The sequence below is a fragment of the Candoia aspera genome, chromosome 1 (assembly GCF_035149785.1).
Source record: "Candoia aspera isolate rCanAsp1 chromosome 1, rCanAsp1.hap2, whole genome shotgun sequence".
In the NCBI taxonomy this organism is placed as follows: Eukaryota; Metazoa; Chordata; class Lepidosauria; order Squamata; family Boidae; genus Candoia; species Candoia aspera.
This window is the reverse complement of record NC_086153.1, coordinates 234,126,258-234,143,772: the sequence shown is the minus strand read 5'-3', so window position 1 is coordinate 234,143,772 and position 17,515 is coordinate 234,126,258. Positions and strand designations below refer to the sequence as shown.

The 17,515-nt window shown below is 42.5% G+C and overlaps 1 protein-coding gene across 1 annotated transcript in view; it reads right to left on the bottom strand.

The window, feature by feature from the left end:
• MYRF (myelin regulatory factor) overlaps positions 1-17,515 on the bottom strand; it is a 121,389-nt gene that overhangs the window by 70,094 nt on the left and 33,780 nt on the right. The window lies entirely within an intron of this gene.

Below are 17,515 nucleotides of genomic sequence, written 5' to 3'. Positions count from 1 at the left end.
ACAGAATTGACTTAAAAATGGATATTTGAAATGGGAAATGGAATCTAACCCAGTGTAATGGTTGCCTTCTCTAAAACACTATCAGACTCATGAGCAGGAATTCAAAGATATCTGATTTATTAAAGAATAGTATGCAGGATCACAGAGAAAGCTGAGAAAGATAAAAGCACGCCAAATGCAAACTAAAAACCCTGGATGCAAATGAAATCCCTCCCCCCCACCGTAGAATCTTCCCAAGTTCACAATCCCAGGTGCTCCTAATGGTTTCTGATGGTCTGCGGGAAAAGTCCTTGAACAGAGAACATAACCCAAACACATTACATTGTAAGGAACACAGATACAGAGCTTGGTACAAGGTTTCACAGCAGCTCCCTCCCAAACAGAAAGGCGCGTCAGCGCCATGGCATGTGAAATGTTACGATGCATACTGTACAATGAAACAGTGAACATGACATACTGCCCCCCTCCCAAATAAAGAATACAGGCTTCAAAGGGTAAGCAAGGTGGAAACAGCGAACTCAATCAGGAGCATTAACATGGCGGGCAGACACCCATTCAGGATGAGGAAAGTGTTTCCATAGACTAGATACTGGAGGGTGCCTCAAAGCTTGCGAGAATCAACAACCTCCTTGACCTCAAAGTGCTGTTGGCCGTCAATCATGATCGGAACAGGAGGAGGAGGTTGAGGATGCCAGCGGGAGGAGTGGTGGACAGGCTTGAGCAAGCTGCAATGGAAAACAGGGTGCAAGCGTTTCAAATTGTGAGGCAGGTCCAATTTAACAGTAACTGGATTGATAAGACAAACAACAGGGAAAGGACCAATGAACTTGGGAGCAAGTTTTTTAGAGGGTTGTGGTGACTTGATAAATTTGGTAGATAGATACACCTGATCCCCAATCCTGAAGTCGTGTTGCAAGGAACGATGCTTATCAGCTTGAAACTTGTAAGCAGCCTGGGCATCAGCCAAAGCTTGTTGAATCACCGGCCAGGAATCAGACAGCTTAACAGCCCAGTCCAATGCAGAACATGTTTGGGAAGGGGGTTGTGGCAGTTCAGGGATGGGAACAAAGTCGTGACCAGAAACCACACGAAAAGGGGTTTGCCCAGTACTTTGATGGACAGCATTGTTGTAAGCCACTTCAGCAAAAGGTAGTAACTCCACCCAATCGTCCTGATGGTAGTTAATGTATGCTCAAAGAAACTGTTCCAAGAGTGGAGTTTAAAATCTCAGTAGAACTGTCAGTCTCAGGATGGGAAGACATGGATAGCGCTTGTTTGGTGCCAATCAATTTTAAAAATGATTTCCAAAACTGGGAAGTAAACTGTGTCCCGCGGTCACTGACCAAATGGGAGGGGCTACCGTAGAGGAGGTAGATGTGGATGAGAAATAGGTGCGCCAATTGCGGGGCTGACGGGATGGATGCACATGGAATGAAATGTGCTTGTTTGGAAAAAAAATCTTTTACAACCCAAATGACAGTTTTCTTCTGACTGGGAGGAAGATCCACAATAAAATCCATAGAAATCTCGTCCCAGGGAGGGGACGGGCTGGCCACTGGCTGTAGAAGCCCCTGTGGTTTCCCCCCCTTACGTTTTGACATGGCACAAACAGGACAGGAAGCAACATAGCCTTTTACATCACGTCTCAAGGTAGGCCACCAGAATTGAAGACGAACCAAATGCAATGTTTTGACAAAACCAAAGTGTCCAGCAAGTTTATCATCATGGGAACACTGTAAAATCTCAGCTCTTAAAGTTTCAGGCACATAAAGGTGGTGTTCCACCCATGCCAGACCATTTTCAAAAGAAACAGTGTCTTTATTAGCTAGCAACCAAGTGTCAGATTTCAGCGCCTGGAGAAAGTCCTTCTGTAACTGACAAGGAACTTGCACTTTCGGCTTCCCAGACTGGGCTGGGGGCGGGGTTCCCCACGTTCGGGTCTGGCTCCAAGTGACAGCAACTAAACTCAGTTGTGGTTCAGTGAGAACAGTCCCAACCACATCTGCCCCCTGGTCAAAATCCTGAGGTAAACGCGACAAAGCATCGACCAGAAAGTTTTTCTTTCCTGAGATAAATTTTAACTGGAAGTTGAAACGACTGAAAAACTGAGCCCAGCGAATTTGTTTAGGACTGAGACGCCGGGGGATGCGGAGGGCTTCCAAATTCCTGTGATTGGTCCAAACCTCGAAAGGGCATTTAGCGCCTTCAAGGAGGTGACACCAGGCTTCCAAAGCAGCTTTTACAGCAAACGCCTCCTTTTCCCAAACATGCCACCAGTGTTCAATTTCAGAAAATTTCCTGGACAGACAAGCGCAGGGTTTTAAGTGATTTTTAGAATCTCTCTGTAACAAAATAGCCCCAGCTGAGGAGTCAGAAGCATCAACTTGGACCACCTAAGGGCATTCAGGATCGGGGTGCTGTAGAATAGGCTCAGCAGTGAAAAGGGATTTCAGTTTTTCGAATGCTGCCTGGCATTCAGGCGTCCAATTCAGCACTGCTCCAGGATGTTTTACCTTGCGTGTCTCCCCCAAACTCCCAAGTATGGAGTAAATCAGTGAGGAGCAAGGCAATCTCAGCGAACCCCTGGATAAATTGGCGATAGTAATTACTGAACCCAAGGAAACTTTGCAATTGCCTCCGGGTGCGGGGACGTTCCCGGCTTAAAATCACCTGAATTTTTGCAGGGTCCATTTCAATGCCCTTGTCAGACACTCGATAGCCCAGATAGTCAAGTTGGGTCTTGTGGAATTCACATTTGGAAAGTTTGGCATAGAGTTTGGCATTTCTAAGCTTGCGTATCACCTGTCTGAGGAGGCGTTCGTGTTCCTCCTCAGTTTCAGTGTAAATAAGATCATCTAAATAAACCAGGACCCCTTTAAACAAATGATCATGTAATACTTCATTAATCAATTGCATGAAGACTCCGGGCGCCCCTGCCAACCCAAAAGGGAGGACTTTGAACCCAGTGGGCAATTAAAAGCAGTTTTCCACTCATCCCCAGTTCGTATGCAGATGCGGAAATAGGCTTCGCGAAGATCGAGCTTGGAGAAAATCTTGCCCTTAGACAAATGAGCTAACATGTCCTTCATGAGTGGAAGAGGGTACTTGTTGAGAATTGAGATGGAATTTAACCCTCGATAGTCCATACAGAGTTGAAGCGTGCCATCTTTCTTTTCCCAGAATAGCGCAGGGGCCCCAACTGGGGAATTTGCAGGTTCAATAAACCCCCTTGACAGATTTTTGTCAATAAAGTCCCGTAATGCCTCAAGCTCCTTCTGAGTCATTGGATAAATTTTTGGCTTGGGCAATTGAGCATTGGGAACCAACTCTATTGCACTGTCAGTTTGCTGGTGGGGGGGTAGCTGATCTGCTTCCATTTCCCCAAATACGTCTGCAAAGTCTTGGTATCAATCAGGCAAGCCTTCTAAATGTGCTAAGCTAGGGTGCGGTGTGGCAATCACAGCCCTTCCAACCCCCACACATGCAGCTCTCTCCGCTGTAGGAGCTTGGTAAAACCCATGTTTAAAAGTCACAGTTCTGTGTTCCCAGTTTATACATGGGCTTCGATAGGTCAACCAGGGGATCCCCAGAATTACCAAGGGATTGCCAACTGGTGCTACAATGAATTTTAAAGTCTCACGGTGGCTGCCCATTTGCATTGCAACAGTTCCAGTGAAATGGGTTGCCGGCCCTCCCCCCACCGCTGAACCATCCAACTGTGTGAAGATCAAAGGCTGCTGGAGGGGGAAGCTAGGCAGGTCCAAAGCAGCAACCAGATCAGGGTGAATTAAACACCTGGAACACCCAGAGTCAACCAAATTCCAGACGTCTGTAGTTTTTGTGTGGGAGCCCAATTTCACTTTTACTGCTAAAGTGGGACAGTCAGCACTCACCATAGCATCCTCACGCCCATCCTCCTCCACCTGCCCACAGGCACTCTTCATGGCAGGTGGCTGGCATTTCCTGCCGGCTCCTTAGAGTCGTCTTCAGCCTCTCCCGAGGAGTAGAATACTTCCTCAGCGTCGGCTGCGCCCTTGGCTGCTGTCATCCGCCACGAGGGGGGGGGGCGATTTGGCCGGCGGCTTGCCCGCTCGATCTCCAGCCTTGGCTTTTGGGCAATCAGCTGCTCGATGCCCTTCCTTTCCGCATCGGAGACACTAACCCCTCGTGTAGTGCCGATCTCTCTCCTCATCCCAGGCTCTATAGCTTGGCCGGGGAGCAGTCGCAGCACTTTGGGGTGCCCTCATGGTGGCGGGTGGTCTTTCAGATCTTCTAACTTGCATGAAGGTATGCTGAGCGTGCTCAGCCTTGCCTGCCAGACAGATCCATTCGTACAATGACTCTGGGTCGTCTCTACACAACGCCCACTGTAGGATGTCCCGGTTGAGTCCCTCTTTGAACCGTTCTATTAAGGTTGACTGAGACCAGTTGGGGATTTTCCCAGCTAGAGCCTTAAACTCTAGGGCATAATCAGCTACAGGCATTTGGCCCTGGTTAAGATCCTTCAGCGCCTCCTTAGCTCTTGCCTTGGCCAGAGGATCCTCAAAATGCAGCTTTAACACCCACATGAATTCCTCGAAATAATCAAGTGCAGGGGAGTCAGCCTCACTTAATTGAACACACCAGTCAGCCACTCGACCCTTCAACTTGGTGGCAATGGCAGTTACCTTAGCCTCTTCGGAAGTATGCTCCAAACTGCCTCATGTAACTTTTAGCATTAGTTAGAAAGAAAGGTAACTTGGTTGGATTCCCATCAAACTTGACAGAAAAGTCTCTCACCCCCACTCCAGTTGGAGAGGAATCAGCAGCTGCTTGAGTGGTCGGGCCCCAGGTTACAGTAGCTTTCCCTCTTCGGGGGGGGGGGGACACTGGTGATCGAGCCCTGTGGGGTGGAGGTTCATCCCGGAGCTGTCTCCAGCCCCACTCCGCCGGTGGCCCAGGTGGGAGGATGGGGGATGGTTGCGTGAAGCTGGGATCTTCTCCGCGCCTCCCCTGCACCACCAATGACAGCGACAGGTTTCTTAGCATGTACTCCATCGATTCTATTTTGGCCTCCATCACTCTTAGCCTTTCAGGGGTTTGAGGTTCCTCCCTCCCTCATGTGTTAGGCTGTCTCTCTGTTGATACCATGGCAGATTCTACGTCTGGGGTCAGCGGGAACTGATACTTCCAGGACACCTGGGACGTCACTGGCTGGGGTTCTCCCACTTCATCCCAGGTGATCAACTCTGCAGGTGATTCGCTGGGTGCTGGTTGCTCTGGTTCTCCCCCATCGTCAGATTCCTCCACCTCAGGACTGGAACTCGATTCCGCCTGGAAATCTGAAGGTTCTGGGGTGAGGCTCAGTTCTCCACTCTTGACCGTCAACTCGTGCATCAAGCTAGCTGTCTCCTCAAGTCTCCCGGTCATGAGCTTGGACTAGGCCATCGTTAACTATTTTCCCTCACAAGAGACTGATCTTGGTAGGAGCTAACGGTACAACTTTGGTGATGCTCAGCTTTATGTAATGGTTGCCTATTCTAAAACACTATCAGACTCATGAGCAGGAATTCAAAGATATCTGATTTATTAAAGAATAGTATGCAGGATCACAGAGAAAGCTGAGAATGATAAAAGCACGCCAAATGCAAACTAAAAACCCTCGGTGCAAATGAAATCCCCCCCCCCGTAGAATCTTCCCAAGTTCACAATCCCAGGTGCTCCTAACGGTTTCTGATGGTCTGCGGGAAAAGTCCTTGAACGGAGAACGTAACCCAAACACATTACATTGTAATGAACACAGATACAGAGCTTGGTACAAGGTTTCACAGCAGCTCCCTCCCAAACAGAAAGGCACATCAGCACCATGGCATGTGAAACGTTACGATGCCCATATGTACAAGAGGAAAAAATGGACCAAGAATTGACAATGATGTGCCACAATTCTTGACACTCTGAATCATCTGGCTTGTTTCTACAAAAACCTACAAATTATTATGATGATGTATTTGCCATACTGAGCTCAAAACAATATTCTATCAACTGATAATCTTAACAGGAACCACTACATTTTCTTAGGAGAAATCATTAATTCCAGTCTATTACCCTGAGATAACCAAAATCTATGACTGGTTCTGCTAATTCTTATGCCCGTGCCATGGCTCTAAAGAAAGTTGCCTACCTTCTCATACATAAAAAGCAGGCTGGCTTGCAGGCTTCATGTGACCTGCATCCCTTCTGTACCAATCAACACCCTCCTCCCTCCAAGATTTGGCAACCCAATACAGGTTGTCCTTGACTTACGACCAGTCATTTAATGACTGTTTGAAGTTACAACGGTGCTGAAAAAAGTGACTTATGGCCTGTCCTCAAAATTACGACGGTCACAATGTCCCTGAGGTCACATGATCAAAAGTTGGGTGCTTGGCAACCAGCATGTATTTATGACAGTTGCAACGTCCTGGGGTAATGTGATCACCATTCGCAACCCTCCCAACCAGCTCCTGACAACAAAAACAATGGGGAACCCTGTGATTCAATTAACAACTGCTTGATTCACTTAACAGCCATGGCAAAAAAGATCATAAAATCAGGCACAACTCATTTAATGACCATGTCACTTAGTGACTGAATTCTGGTCCCAATTGTGGTCATAAGTCGAGGACTGCCTGAAACAGAAACACCATTTTCTGTATTGCCCCTACAATATCAGAATTGGGGAAAGAGAAGGGAGGATAAAATAAGAAGATGAAATAAAAAATCATGTATTAAGACTCCTGTGGCTTTAAGCCAGTGTTTCTTGAAGTGTGGTCCGAGGACCCCTGGGGACCCCCAAGACCCTCTCAGGGATCTACAACATCAAAATTATTTGCCAGATATTGAAGATATTTGTAAAAATTTTAAACAATATGACTCTTCTCATTATTATTTATTATTTGTTAAAAATATAAGGGTTTTTCCCATGAAAAATATTTTATATATGTTAATATTTTTTTGGGTTTAATATTGTTATTTTTGCATGATTCAGTAAATAAATATTCTACAAATGCTTCAATTTTAATTTTTAACATGGTAAATATCAATAAATATAACCCATACAAACAAAAGCTCTTTTGGGGTCCTCCATAATTTTTAAAAGTGAGAAGGGGTCCTGAGACCCAAAGGTTTAAGAAACACTGCTTTAAGCCATCTCTTCTACTTAGGGCCATCATTCCAACTTCAAATCAGAAAAGTAGAATACAACTTTCAATATCCATCCTATCTGGCAATGTCCCTGTATCACTGCCATACCTCTTGTAGTTCTTGACCACCACCACATTTCATAAACTATTATTTTAAAAAAGGACTAAAAGACTACCTCCTGCTGCCTCAAGAAATATCTGGTTTCTTTTCCATCCTCTCCCAAAATTCTCTTCTTGTTCTTGTACAGCAAACATGGATTGAGTTTCTTGATAGAAAATGCTTGCTTTATCTAACTCCTGGGTGCTAAGCATATTGTTAGGGAGAAGGGAGGGAAACCTCTACTCAGAGTTCAAATAAAATAAAGACATTTTCCTGAATGGCTCATCTCAACAGATTAAAATGGTATGCCATTTGCTCACCAGATAAGTATACACATAATGTTTCTCTCCCCAGACTCTACCTTATTCACTCCACAAGAAGCATTCTGGTTCAAAATTAGTCCTCCACACCCATACCCCCTCCAAGAAATAAATAACCAAGGGGAATAAAATAAAAAGAGGTGGCTTCAACCTAGAACTGTATCCTATGAAAATCCTTTTCATTGCTAGGCAAACAAATCAGCAGAAATAAATCCAGTGAGGAATTTTGTCAGAAGGATCCATGAGTGCGTTTAGGGAGGGAGAGGAAAAGGCGGGAATCTTTTTTTTTTTTTTTTTTGGTCACACAAAGTAGGGAAAGACAGGGCTGGGATATGATTTAATGAGAAAGCCCCCAGCTCTTTATTTGCTACTCTGTGAAGAACTCATTAAGGCAAAATCACCTTACTCCCTGCTTATTATAATAGGGAAGCAATGGCTTAATCCACACTCCTACCTCTGCCCGTACTGGTGCTTCAAGAATGAGAACTCTCCTTGAGGTTTAAAACTTGGCGCTCTTGGATGTAGAAATGCAGAAAACACTTCCTCCATTTCTACATCCATTTCCTAACTATGCCTATCTTCTTTTTTAATTCTTGCATTCTATCTTGCCTAGGTCTTCTTGTCTTTAATTTATATTTTAAAATACTATTTTTAAAAAAAATCTTAGTTAGATGGAAGAATTGACCACCACCTCTAATGTTTGAAATGTGGCTCTTATCTATTAATTTTAACTCCCCCAAATATTGCCTATGCTTCCTACCTAACTGTCCTATTTCACATATTCTGTGACACATAGTTCTTGCAGCAACATTTTTCTGAACCTTTCCAATCAAATATCCTAAGAACGAACTCAGCAGGCAAGTATGGACCAAAATACAAGAGACTTAAATTTGCCTTGAAGAGTCCAGAAGTAAAAAAGTATTAAAACATAACCTAAAATAACAAATAAGCATTTTTAAATTGCCAAAACAGCTCAATAAGAATAGTGACCATCTCAAGAAGGAAAAAATCCCGTATCAACACCTTGTTATAACAAAATGTTCAACATCTTTTCATAACACAGATTCTTGGAGCACAAATGATGTTTACCTCCTTGGATATTTCCTGCATATGCTGATTTTTGTTTATGTAAACTGAAAATATATACCCATCGATCCCTTGAGTTTATATGTTTAGACACTATTAAAAATACTAGAATTTTAAAAACAATTTTTAAGTCACCCATCAAATTGTTTAACAACTGTATTTTCAAGAGTCTAAGTGCAATGTGTTGCTTCCCCTCTTTCAATCATTTTGCGCTGGTTCACCTCCTTCCCCCAGGGCCGGTCCCAATCGGTGGTGATAGGAGATGAGAGATCTGACCCTCGACCTCTTCTGTGTGGGGTACCACAGGGCTCGGTTCTCTCCTCTCTCCTATCTAACATCCACATGAAACCACTGGGTGAGATCATCCGTCACCACAGGATGAAGTATCATCAATATGCTGATGATGCTCCTTTATATATTTCCATCTCGGGTGAAGTTAGTGATGCGATGGCTGCCCTTTCTCAGTGCCTGGGGGCTGTCAGGGCCTGGATGGGGAACAACAGGCTTCAGATGAACCTGGTAAGATGGACTGGCTGTGGATTGATGGCTCCTCGGTATCTGGGAAGTTGTCATCTTTAGTTCTGGATGGGGTTGCACTGCCCCATTCAGAACCAGTGCAGAACTTGGGGGTCCTCCTGGACTCACAACTACTGCTTGAAGAGCAGGTGGCAGTCATGGCCAGGAGGGCCTTTGCACAACTTCGTGCTGTGCACCAGTTACACCCTTTCCTGGACCGAGAGGCCCTCCAGACAGTCACTCATGCCCTCGTCATCTCCCACATAGACTATTGCAACGCGCTCTACATGGGGCTAATCCGGAAGCTTCAGCTGGTCCAGAATGCAGCCGCGCAGCAGTTACTGGTGCCCCAAGATCGGCACATGTGACAACACTGCTGCGCGAGCTGCACTGGGTGCCAGTTTGCTTCCGGGTCCAATTCAAGGTGTTGGTTATCACCTTTAAAACCCTACATGGCACGGGGCCAGGTTACCTGAGGGACTGTCTCATCCCCATAACATCGGCCTGTCCCATCCAGTCATGCAGAGAGGGCATGCTACGGATCCCATTGGCAAGGGAGTTCCACTTGGCGGGGTCCAGGAGGTGGGCCTTCTCTGCAGTGGCGCCCATCCTTTGGAACATTCTGTCCTGGGAGGTGAGGCAGGCCCCTTTGCTCACGACCTTCTGGAAGGGTGTGAAGACCTGGTTCTGCCACCTCACTTGGGGTGGGAAGGACAATAGCTCTTCCTGGGGGTGGCTGGTGGTGTAGAGTCCTCCCTATCGAATGTATTTATATTTAGTATTTTAGTATTTTGGTTGTTTACTTTGTAATTTTATATGTTGATGCTTTTAAAAGGAAAGATTTATTGTAAACCTTTTTGTGGGGAGATGGGCAGTGACAGAAATTTGAATAATAAATAAATAAATATCAATACATTTTAGAGACCTGTTTTCCTTTATAAGAACTAAACTAATCCTTCCATAATGGTGCCAATAGATCTTTTTGGCGAAGTTGTAATGTGTAATTCCACCCAATTATTGTTTAGCATTATCTGTAAACTGGCCACAATAGCATCTGGAAAGGATAGCACTCCCACACATACAACCCAAAGTATGGACCCGGTATGTAGATGACACTTTTGTCATAATACAAAAGAAACAACTGGAAGAAACCCACAAAACCATCAATAACATCTTTAATGGAATAAAATTCACAAGGGAGGAAGAAAACAACAACTCATACCATTCCTGGACATCCTCATCAGTAGAGGAAATGATGGTAAGTTAGAAACACAAGTCTACAGGAAAGCTACCCACACCAACCAAGTGCTCCATTACCAAAGTAACAATCCAACCTCCCACAAGAGAAGCTGTGTGAGAACATTATTCAGACGAGCACTTACACACTGCAGCAACCCAGAACACCAGAAAAAGGAAACAGATCATCTGTACAGCATCTTCCAACAAAATGGATACCCGCTCAACTTTATCAAAAAGTGCCTCACCACCCAACCCACTACAACCCAACCAATGGAAACTATGAAAAGGATAACACTGCCATACATCAGAAACATCTCAGAAACCACCAACAGACTGTTACAACCACATGGCATCACCGTAGCACATAAACCAACTAAAACTCTTCAAAACATATTAAGCAACCCAAAAGACCCAATAGCCCAAGAAGAAAAAACAGGAGTTATTTACAACATACAATGCAAAGACTGTAACAGCCACTATGTAGGACAGACAGGCAGAAGACTAGTAGAGCGCATCCATGAACACCAGCTAGCAGTCAGAAGACACGATGAGATCTCACAACACATGGACAGACTCAACCATAGTTTCAACTGGGAAACCGTGAGCATCCTAAACCAAGCCAAATCCAAAAACGCCAGAGAATTCCTGGAAGCCTGGCACTCAGACCAAGCAGCCATCAACAGACACATAGAGGTAAACAACATTTACATACCATTCAAAAGAGACAATAGAAAAGCCAAAAGACCAGGAGACTCCCTTGCCAGCAATCAACACCCAGATATGCAAAAAGCAACACTAGGACTAACACCAGATGAACCATCAAACAGCACAATACTCCCGAATCAAGGAACTATTAACTCAGGCAATCAGCCAAGCAGCAAACAACAGCCCAATCAAAGAACTCCCAAGGAGAGAACAACACCCCCACCAACACAAGCAGGGCAAGCCACGGTATATAAACTGAGAGCAAGGCCCACTACCTCTTTGCACTGAAGATGTTGCCTAGTCTGGCAATGAAATGTCTGCAAGAAAACAACAAGGCTCAGAGAGCACCAAGGACTCCACAGTTCAACCCTGAGCTACAAATATTTGCTTTGATTGGTACCACAATAGCTTCTTCAACAAACATTTTTTTCAAAAAAAAACTAGTCTGTGCTGTGTGAATCAGCCTTATTTATCCTATTTCCAACTCTACTCTTCAGCCATGCCATTCTGATTTGCAAGTATCACCATTAATACTCATCTGATCCCACTAAGATTTAAGAAAACCCTTAAATAAAGTTCAGACCAGAACTCTTCTTTTGTACTCCATCTTTTTTCCAACATTGACGAGCAGGATTTTCCCAGGAAGATAAAGCAAAAGAGTTCAGCTAAGAAATTGCTTATTTGGCCCATGTGTTAATTCAATGTCTAATAAATACTGTTGTCAGTTTTCACTTCCAGTATGGATGTCGCCAGATACACCATTTGGAAATAAATCTCAAAAGAGAAATGGGTATTGAAAAATAAGAATTTAGCTAAATTCAGCAAGGCAGTATTCCTTTTATTCTTTTAATAGTAATAGCATTGAGTATTTGACATCCATTCTGTACAAATCCTTTTGCAACAGTCATAGATCTCTGTTTTCTAACACTTACGTTGAAAACAAGAAATTGGCTAAATTTAGTAAATAAGTTAAATCTGTAATGATATGAATCGAAAGCAAATGAAGAATTCAAGTGAGAAAAAAAAATCTATTTCTGTGTGGTATGTGTGTGGTAGGATTATAACTCACATGTCCAGAAAGAATGGCATATTGCCTTTCCTAGCCAAAGAGTCATGTGTGGATCTGACAAAATCTAAGTTATCAGATGCTGTTTCCTTCAAGCTTTTCATGTCAATCACACTGTGGCTGTTCCATGGTGGTATTACTTTTAGCTTGAGAGGTAGGTCAGTTCCAATCTGCTGGCCATCTTGCCTTGAAGGTCACCTTCATGGAGAATCTCAAAAGGAGCCCAAGCATAGGTGAGATAAGCAACCAGAAGCAGGAGGCATTTCAGCTGGATAGCTTAGGAACTAGAAGACTGATAAGCAATTCTTTTTTTAGAGTGCCAAGTCCTATAAGCAGTTACTGGTGTTTTGATAAGGGAAGAGCTTTTCTTTTATTTTCTTGCTTAAAAATAAACGAAGTCTCTGAAGGGTTTTTCCCAGCTTTAGGCTAGAGGAACTTGAATTAGCCACCCACCCTACTAGCATGGGTGACATGTTAGCTCCTGTGCCACAACATGTTCTGTGTTTCCCCAGTCTGGCTTGTTTAATGCACAACTCTTAAAGCCTAATGCAAGCAAAAACAATGGGTCCAATCTTCTCTTCTCTCTTGTGAACTACCTCAAAAACTGGGGATTTCTTTTCCAAATCTGTTCTTCATTTGCTTTTTCATAAACTCCTTCATATGTCTTTCTGTCTCTCTAGAGCATAAAGCATCTCTGGAATGTCTGCCACTCAGTGCAAGCTCTTAAGAGCATCTTGTTGCTCAAAACTTCTGCTCAATAAAGACTTGTTACCAAAAGCCAGCTTAGGTGATTAATTACAAGCTAACACCACTCTTTTTGGAGTCACGAGCTCTTAACAACATTAAGCAATGCCCCTTTGCCCCCATCCCTTTCCAGCTAGAGATTAGAGGGAAGCAGGAGCCTTCAGAAAAAATACCATTTCTTCCAAAAGCTGCTATGTTATTCCTAGTTCTAATAAGCCAGGTGGTGGTACTGGCGATGATGATGATGATGTTGATTTCAGTCTGTGCTCATCTTTCTTCAGTCAAAAGTCCAAGTATTACTCCTGTCTGAGCCCTTCATTATCTACTGCAGAGTTCAACCTGCCCTTTACTAGTCTCTTCCTAAACTCTGGTTAAAAGCACACACTTTGAACCAGCCCACCACTTTGAACATTGGTGCAAGATGGAAACAAGATGCACTAAGTCTAAAATAATCAGAGAGAGCCAGCAATTCAGCTGAAGGAACAAGTGCTTCTTTGGGGCCATGGTGAACATATTCCCTTCAAGAAGAGTTCACTTCCCAACCAACTAAACATCAGCAATTATGTGTTTCTCAGTTAGCCAAACCAATGTATAATCCAAAGAGCTTCTGTGTAATATTAGCCATGTTTACTCCCTTTTACAACTGCAATCCAATTCTCAATCTTGCCATTTGTAGATTTTACACAAAAGTGAATTAAATTTAATCTTCTCTTAAAATACAACTAAAGATAATGAAATAATATACCTTGTTACTTTCAGAAATGCAAACTGAATATGTAGTTTTCACTACTTTTTTGTTTTCAATTCCTCGACATTTAATGGATGAAGCCAAGATTTATAACAAAGTATCATATGTAGCCCTGTTATATAATCAAACTGAAGTACTGTTAAGTGTTTTGTGTGCACGTCTCAAAGTTCATTGCTCTCTTGTTCCAATATGCTATATGGAAGTCTGAAGACTGTAGCATGTGAAACCACATGCATGTTATATTAAAAATAAAACAATGGTTAATCGTCATTTAACCATTTAAAGAAGCATAACAAACCACTTAAAAGTATGGTTTATTATTCACTATTATTACTCATTAGTGTTTGCCATGCTAAGCATAATTCTCAGTTCCAATAAAATAAGTAACTAGGAACACTTAAAACAGGAATAAAAATCTCACCACTGAAAATGCTAAAGAAAAAGAAAAGAGAGCGGCTGCACAAATCCAAAGCTTGTCCAGGCTCATTCCTATGCTGTTCAACTGTGCTTTGGTACCTCATCCAACACAGCTATTATCAGAATTGTTAAATCTAGGTTTAAAGCCAAGACTGTATTTTATTTAGGGGACAGAAGCAACATATTTACACCACTCAAGGGTGACAGGCTGTGAAGATGGAGAGGCTATTTTTGGGGGTCATTTTTCAGCAATCCCATCAAGTATATATACACTGCTAGTGGCACTACTAGTGCTGCTAACATGCTTCCTAAAGATCACAGAATTTTTATTTTATATACAAGACACCTGAATGAGATCAAAAACTATTAATCACTAAGAAAGATGAGTTTGATGAGGAAATTGGGCCTTCTTGCTGACTACATTGTTAAATCAATGAAATGTCAAAGACCTAATTTGAATGGATCATACATCAAATACTTAAGCATATTTTCTCTGGTATTTTTCTTCGGAATACAATTTTTCTTTCCTCTCTACATTTTTTTAACATACACAACTGTCAAATATGAGAGAGATCCTTGATTAAGCATGCAGGCACACTAAAACAAGCCATTTCTCAATTAACATTTCTTATGAAAGCATGAACTTGGGCACACAACCTCCTGATCCAAACAATAACTTAATGTAAGGCATCCAGACAGACGACGGTCCAGTCTGTGCTTGAATACTTCCAATGAAGGAGCACCATACCACCCCTATGGACAACTGGTTCTGCTGCTGAACTGCTCCGCCTTACAGTCAGGATTTTTTTACTTTATGATTCAGTCAGAATCCAGCTTTCTGTAACTTAATCCCATGATTCTGTGCTGTATTCTGGAACGACAGATAGCAAGTCTTGAACTTTTTCCTAGTGACATCCTTTCAGGTATTTGTTTTTGAAAAGCACTATCATATCCCTCCACAGTATTTTCTTCTCAAAGCTTGCTCAGGTCCTTCACACTCACTTTATAAAACTTAGTTTCCATTCTCCTGATCATCTACACTGCCTTTCACAGGACCTTTTCCTAGTTAGTCTAAATGTTTCTTAAAGCATAGTGCCCAGAACTGGCACAACACTTAAAGTGAGATCTGGCCAATGCAGAACAGAGTGGAACTATTAACTTCTTGTGACTTGTGACTTATATTTCTGATGTTGTTGTTTTGTTGCTGTTGTTATTATATTTAAATTTGTATACCGCCTGACTCCCAACAACTCATGCAATTTAAAAATGCATTTGCCTTTTTGCAGTCACATCACACTGCTCATATTCAATTTCCAATCAACTGCTGTCCCAAGATCTTTATTACAAGTATCAAGCCAGATATCCCTCATTCTACACTTGTACATTGTTTCCTTCTTACATGGATAACCTTGCATATGTTATATTAAGCTTTATTCTGTTTTTTTAACCAATAACTTTAACCTATCAAGAGCACTTTCAATTTTATTTCTCTCATCCAGCTTGCCAGAAAGATTCAAACAGATAATAGAAATGATGAGAATTGTCTGTTTTGTATCCAGCCATTCGAGGCCTGTTTTATTTCTGAGAAAAGAAAGGTAGAATGGCAGTCAGTGCAATATTTGTAGCCCATAACCCTTGCCAAGATTACACAGGTGAGACTTGTTGCAAATCACTATTTGATTATTTTTTTAATTCTTTAAAATAAGACTCCTTTTAAGCTTAATGTATACCAAATTCAACTATCCAGACTTTAAAAAAAACTTTCTGAATCTCAATTAAAAAAAAAAAAGGAAAATGTATGCTTTGACATCATCAACATGCCATAATCCTATGCCTCCCACATTTAAAAAAAAGATTTACGATGTCCATCCACCTAAAGGTTACCTGCCCCCAACCTATATCATCTAATGCTGATAAACTCATTAAAGGCCATTTGTACCTGGCACAAAATACAACCATGTTTTTTATCATTAGTTGGAGCAAGACAGAAGAAAATATTATTCCCCAGCCTTTTCAGTTGTGTGAATTGCCCACTAGGTTTTGAGCCAGGCTTGTTATGCTTGTTTGTACCTATCAACCTAAAAAGCGTAACACGTGTAATGTGTTTATGCTCCTGGGAGAGAGGTGAGAAGTTTTGCTTTCTACTTTTAAGGGTGCAGATGTATATACACAGACACAGACACACAGACACACACATGTGTGTATGTATATGAGTGTGTATGTGTACACAGTGCTTTCTGAACAATGGTACTGTTTTCCTCCAAGCAAAGGTCAACCATGTCACTTATATAGATTTTAAGGTATTTTTAAAAGTATGATGCCTTTAGAAGAAAAAGAAAAAGAAAACTGTGAACAAATGAAAAAGTATTTGAGAACAAATACTCAAGCCAGCCTGGGAAACCTGTGGCTGTCCAGAAGTTGCCAAGCTACACCTTCTAGCATTGCTAACTCTCAGCGTGCTGACTGGAACTGCTAGGAGTTATAATTTAGCAGTACCGGGCGGGGGGGAGGAACAGGTTCCCCACTTCTAGAGTTTGTTTTCCTTCTAGGTAGATCCCACAGGAGGCCTCTGGGGTTTCATCAACGTTCTGTGCACCATGAGAGTGCTCTTGAGAATACATAAAACTGCACACTGCAAGGCACGAGTAGAAATGGCAAAACCAATACACATATTAAAGGAATGATTTGGTTCCTATTTTCATCCAGGAACACCCAATCAGCTTTTGAAGTTGTTCCTTATGCTTGGAAATCTATTCTGAAAGTCGCCAGATTACAACATAACCAGGAGAATGTTCAGCACGCATTCCCTGTGAAACGTTCAACAGCTACCATTTCACAACCCTGCTTAGAGATTTCTGTGACTGTCATAGCAAAGTGTCTTTCTCTCCCTACAGATATACACACACCAAAGCAAGGCCTCAAAGCAAATAAAGCTAAGAAAGTCTGTGTCTGGTTAGTACCTCAATGGGCATTGCCTTGAATTCAGCAGAAGGGAAGCAGGATAAAAATGTGATGAATACTGAACAGGAACTTACATTAGGCACATACAAACAGCCTCAGGTCTACCTTTCACTCCCTAGACTTCTCTAATTGGTAATTTCCAATTACCTCTGTAACTTCTTCTCAAACCATTTCACCCGTTTATTAAACCTGCATCCCATCCTTATTTCAAGGAACCAGGTTGGTGCAATTTCACCCTTCTAGCAACTCTGACAGGCAGGTAGGGTGAGAGTTTCCACTTTCCTCTGGCAGGTTACCAAAAGAGCAGACTCCCCAAACTCTGATGCCATCAAAATGGTGGGACTATAAATTGTATAAAGTTCTGGGAGTTGTCATCCCTAAACATTTAGAAAGCACAAAGCTGAGCAGCAGGGCAATCCATAGTCATGCAGTGTATACAGTGACCGGCAGCTG